The sequence below is a fragment of the Sorex fumeus genome, unplaced genomic scaffold (genome assembly GCF_029834395.1).
Source record: "Sorex fumeus unplaced genomic scaffold, SorFum_2.1 ptg000003l, whole genome shotgun sequence".
Taxonomy (NCBI): domain Eukaryota; kingdom Metazoa; phylum Chordata; class Mammalia; order Eulipotyphla; family Soricidae; genus Sorex; species Sorex fumeus.
This window is the reverse complement of record NW_026606060.1, coordinates 14,445,621-14,451,782: the sequence shown is the minus strand read 5'-3', so window position 1 is coordinate 14,451,782 and position 6,162 is coordinate 14,445,621. Positions and strand designations below refer to the sequence as shown.

General features: G+C 31.9%; 1 non-coding gene across 1 annotated transcript; it reads right to left on the bottom strand.

Moving 5' to 3' along the window:
* Positions 1 to 4,945: 4,945 nt before the first annotated feature.
* Positions 4,946 to 5,050, bottom strand: LOC130029155 (U6 spliceosomal RNA). The gene has a single exon (XR_008793284.1). It is a non-coding gene; the product is annotated as a U6 spliceosomal RNA (small nuclear RNA).
* Positions 5,051 to 6,162: the final 1,112 nt, after the last annotated feature.

Genomic DNA, 6,162 nt, shown 5'->3' with positions numbered 1-6,162 from the left:
ACAGCCAACATGGCCGACCCAAGTTCAATTCCTCCACCCCTCTTGGAGAGCTCGGCAAGCTACCGAGAGTATCTCGCCCACATGGCAGAGCCTGGCTACCTATGATGTATTCGATATGCCAAACACAGTAATAACAAAGTCTCCAATGGAGACTTTACTGGGCCCGCTCGAGCAAATTGATGAAAAACGGGAGGACAGTGACAGGATGATCCTCTCTAGGAAAAATTTGCCTTAATATCAGAGTAATGTCCTTTCCTTATTATGTCAAGATTTCTATTTCTCATTCTGTGATTTGCCACTTCTCCTCTCGAACGAGACTATGTGCAGTTGGTCAAATGCATTTTCTTCTAGAGTTTTCAGTCATGTCACTTGATCATGTACTTTGCATTTTTGTTTGCCAACTAATCTTTATAATTTACTCATATCCAATTTCAGAAAAATAAAGATGAGCTGGGAGAATTTCCTCCTATATCTCTACAGTAGTAAATATGATACAGAGATGTGAAAAGTTTTTACTCTAATAGGTTTAATCCTTCAAACTCTGTTATCTCCATGAGAAATGAGTTAGTGCTAACTAACTAGGTCATTGTGTCTCTAGCTGTCCAAGTGCAGACATCCAGTGTTTCTAAAATTAATTATTTTTGTAATATATTTTATTTATCTATTTATTGGCCACTAATAATTTCCTTCATTTCTGTTCCTCTTTCACTTCTGAATACATTTTACTTCTATTTTTCTTGTCAAATATTTATAACATTTTTATTATATTCCTTAATATGCTAGATTAATGTGTTTTATCTATATGTTGATTTTGAAGGCTAAAAGTCATTAAAGTTTACTATGACTATGCATATAGTTCCTATAGTTAATATGTTTATTTTCTTTCTCATTACACATTTATTTTTTTCTAATTTTAAGCTAGATTTCACTTACAATATTTGTATTTAATGGTATATTTATTTGAAAATGTGAACTGTCAAAAAGGACATGAGGAATCTTACATAAACATTAGCCTTTGGTAATGATAAAGAGAATATAGGTTAATGCCATGCATGACCAAGATTCCTAAACCATCATATGCAAACTTCAATGTACCTTTATCTTAGGCTATTTTTGTTGTAACTAACAAATCTGAACAATAGAGATACAAACTATTTACAAAAGAATCATTTGATGGCAAAACTTCTGTGTGTACCCTATCAGTTTTCTAATAAGCTTCATTATTTATGTTTTTAGTTATATGTACAATAAACACTCTAGACTAAAAAGTTATATTTTGTGATAAAACTATTATAGGAAAGGGAATTTCATTTATTTTCCACTCTAAGTGACATATACATTTATGTAAATATACTTGGTCATGTTCATTCATAATATTATAAGAATATGTCTTAGTGTTCAATCACATGGTCCAGTGGAGAAAGAATGTATAATAAGGTGCTCTTAGCACTTTTCTTACAATATCTTTAGGATTTTTCAATTTCTAAGAGACAGAGTTAAGACAGGTTTCATTTCCTCCATATTCTATTTGTCTCTCTACTCACTCTAATACATCTTTTCAAGAGCCTTCTATCAACTTTTCAAATAATACCCTACGACATACTTAAGAAAGATGAATATTCTAATTCTTATACTTTAAAAAATGTATGTCTATTATCATATTTGCATGATATTTTACCCCATATCAAGAATTTAAGGTTCAGAATAATCTTTCCACAAAATAGAAAATCTTTCAGTATAATGTGCAGTTAATAAGAAAACTTATGTGTTTGATACTTACACCTTTATGGGAATAAATATATTTGTGTTTGGATAGGGCCAGGATTCTAGGAGAAAGTAAGGACTAGTTCATAATTTTCTTTGAAATGCATCATTTCTGTGCTGTCACTTAATGGTAGTGCTGATATGTTACATCATCTATATAAAATTTTTTTATATACAGTGATTTTTCCATTATTTTCTCAATTGGCTGTAATTAATAGAATACTTCACTGGTATCTGTGAATACAGAAGGTAATACTTAATGGAGAAGTAGAGTGAGAAAAATCAATACCATTTACTACTTTGTATGGTACAATGTGTATGTGTTACGCTCATTATTATAGTCAACTCTAGGAGCAATACTGAAGTTGACTCTTTCTGCATATATATTTTAATTTCATAATCAAGATTATAAAAGTTAAAGTTATTGTCCAGCCACACAGAGATATTTTGCAGATGAGGTAGACATAAATCCAGAACGACCTGGCTTTAAGCCTACCCACTTCATAAATTTTCCCTTTCACATGTTGAATAATATGACCATCTTAAGGGCCCTACCAGTCCTTTATTTATTTGCCTTTTGTTAAGAATCACAAACTCCATTATTTTAACAGGCATTAGAGTTATTTTCAAATATCATATTTTAACTGGAGAAATCACTTCTTTTAAGAAAGTTACTCAGGATTTGAGCTTGGTGGGCAGTATATAATTGGTCTGTTTTTCATCCTAGTGGATCAAAGATTCTATGTATTTGTTCAATTCCAAGTGGTAATGCTAATTTCATAGAAAAATTCATATCAGTTTCTTCTAAATATATTTATGAAACATACTGAGATTTTGACAATGTAAGCATAATATCACTGAAAAAGAAACAAGTGCACTGAGTTAAAAATGGGAAATATATTAGTAGCTAAACACAATTCACTGAGGCTCATTTCTCTGGTGAGATTGGCTTACATTCCACAATACAGAGATAATTGAAAAAAGAATATCTGGCAACGTTGGCCACATATGTGGATTTCCAGGAGGAGATAGAAAAATAGAAATTTAGCTAAAATGAATTAGGGAGAGCTTTCTGTTCCAACTCTTTCTTTGGTGCATATTTTGACAAAAGTCTAGACTCGAGTAATAAAGCTGTTTCACCCCAGGGAAGTTTCAGTATTGTAGAACTGTGAAGAGGTAGATTCAGTTGCCTGCAGTAAAACTCCAGTGGATCTGGTCTATTGTACCCAAGAGCAAACACATTCCAACTTTTGAGGTAAACTATTATTCTTTATGACATCAATGTCATATTTAATATTATAATAAAAATAAAAAGTATTTCAGGCCAAGGTAGTTAAATAATTTGCATTGTCTACAACAAACTGCATCAATAAAATTTGGTATACATAGTTAACTATTGGCTATATACTTTTATTTAACATTGGGGTAAAAGTTACAATTTTGTGCTTGTACTGCAAAATTTTCAGGGATGTTACAAAGGGGGATCAGTGTCATTCAGAAATAATTCATAAAATGAATAACCTGCAAAAATTCAACTAACAAAAAATGAACTGATTCAACATCTGAAGGCATATTATATCAGTTATGGTGCCTACTTGAATATAATTTTACAATATACTTTATTTCTTCTTTAGTTTAACCTTCAGCGGTACATTTTAATTTCTATTCCTAATTCAACTGAGGTGTATAAAACAAAATTTTCGTTAAAAATTCCTACAAAGTCACAAATCAACATAATATTCCACAGGTTTTTTCGAATGGCTGAGTAGAAGGGGAAAATTTAGAACAATGATATAACTTCTCGGTAACCAATTATGTGTTGTATTTTTCCTCAATATGGAAGGATTAGTTATCTATTGTTGCAGCTAATGAACGGTGAATTTTTCTGCTTTAAAACAGTTTACTATCTCATACATTTTAGGTAAAGAATCTAAACATGGCTTAACTAGTCCTCAGCTTTATTATGTCTCACAAAGTTATATAAAGGTTCAACTGGAGCAGGTTTTACTGACAAATTCACTTACATGGTTGATGAAGGATTCAATTCTTCATGGGATTTTAGACTGAAATCCTTAGTATCTTTCTGGCTATTACTTAGAGGCTGACCTTGACTCTTTGTCATTCAAAACTCCCAAATGCAACTTATTTTATCAAGGCAAGAAAAAGAATGAACTCGACAGATGAAAGTCACAGTCTTTTATTATACCTAGTAATGGAAGTGGTAGCATATCACTATTTTTGCAGATATTATCATTTAGAAGACAAAATGATTAAGTCTAGCATGTATTCAAGGAGAAAATTAGATAGCATAAATGTTAAGTAGTCTGGGAACTTGAGATTCATTTTATAAATTTATAAATTTATGACTACAATAGGTAAAATACTTATAAGACTCTTGGATATAGTAAGTGTTCAATGAATACAGGAAACAAGATTTTTTAAGATTCTTGTATTAAATTTTAATTTGTATGTATTAAATGTATTAAAATTTGAATACATCCTTGTCAACACATTTAAAAATTAAAATATTTTATCTTATTTGATCCTCTTCAAAAATAGTTACATATACAGAATACATTTAGACAAATGCATACATCCTTTCACACTTATGTACATATGGTCATTCTGTTTATAATAATTTTGCCTCGTGTAGCACTAATTATTAAACTAATCAGAATGCTTTTCCTTATACTGAAAACATTTACTTCAAATTTATATCAATTAAGTAATGGGTTTAGATTAAAGCAGGAATTATGTGCTGAGATACGTGTTAGCAGCAATATTCAAGTCTTATGTGCTATAGAACTGAGTTCTGCTCCTGATACTACAAAAATAGCTAGCTAACTAAAGCACGGATTAGCAAACATAAGCCAACTATGGCCTACCAGTTCTTTATATAAAGTTGTATTGGGATTCAGACATGCTTATTAATCATATATTCTCTATAACTCACTACGTTTGTTCAACAAAAGAACAGAAAAGTTTGAAAGTGACAATATAGTCTCTAAAGTTTTCTCCCTTGTAGGAAAATTTGCCAATCTTCTTAGCTATAAACTATTATCTTGTTACTCAGTTTTTCTGGAATAAGCAAAAAGTTTTCTCTCAAATGACTAATCTATCATTAGAAAATAACTTTTTAGTTGCCCTTATTATTTTGACTATTTGCTAAAGATGGAAATGGAATTTTTTGCTAACTAGTTCTAATTTTGCATTTCATCCTTGCACAGGGGCCATGCTAATCTTCTCTGTATCGTTCAAATTATCGTTCAAATATCGTTCAAGCTACCGAGAGTATCTTGCCTGCATGGCAAAGCCTGGCAAGCTACCCGTGATGTATTTGATATGTCAAACACAGTAACAAGTCTCACAATGGAGACGTTACTGGGCCTGCTCTAGTAAATCGATGTACAACAGGAGAACAGTACTACAGTGCTACTTCCAATTAACAGAAAGTAATTTGTATGTCTTGAGTTTCAAACAATTTTTCCCAAAATATGAGTAAAGTGATAAAGAGAAAAAATATATTAAATAATCATTTATTCGACCCATTTATAATAATATCCCATTATATACCTGCATACATATATATGTGCATTAGAATATATGCATATGTTTATATGTATATATATAATGGAATATTATGTGTGTATATACACATTACACTTTAGTTACTCCTCCCTTATTGGACATGTGGGTTTTTTATGTTTTTTCTTATTGTAACTAGCACTGCAACATATATATAAATGCAAGTATACTTTTGAATCTATATTTTTATGCCTGTGGGGTTGATGACATAGAGCAGAAATAGTGGATCACATGACACCTTTACTTTCAATATTTTGAGAGGTCTTTTCCCATAGTTATCAGATATTTACAGAAGTGAATGAGGGTTATATTCTCACCACATGTGTTGATTTTAGTGTTTGTCTTTATTCCATTACTGTTAGGTAACTTTGGGTTGTCCTTGCACCTCCCGCAGGAAGCTTAGGTTTATTGAGCCACTCTCACAACAGTGCCCCGGAGGCCCACCCAATTCCATAAAGCACAAATAATCCTATATTGCATTTTCTCTTTCCTTTATGTCATTTGCATGGTTTTGTATAGACACAGGAAGACAGCTGATGCTATGCTTTTGTAACTTGGGAGTTAATTGACTCCAAATAATATTTACTCCTGGGCATCCATCATATTCACCTGACTCAAGCTTCAATTGTCCTTGCTTCCTAACACCCCTGAAAGGAGGGTCCCAAAGAAGAAACTGGATGGACCCAGGGCAAGCTGTAAGCTACCCTGGCATCAAAAGGGGACAAGCTAAGCACCACAAGTATAATAAGTTAAGAGCACGGCCATGGGACAAACTCTGACATTATCCAAAAAAGAAGTAACTGAATAAGGACA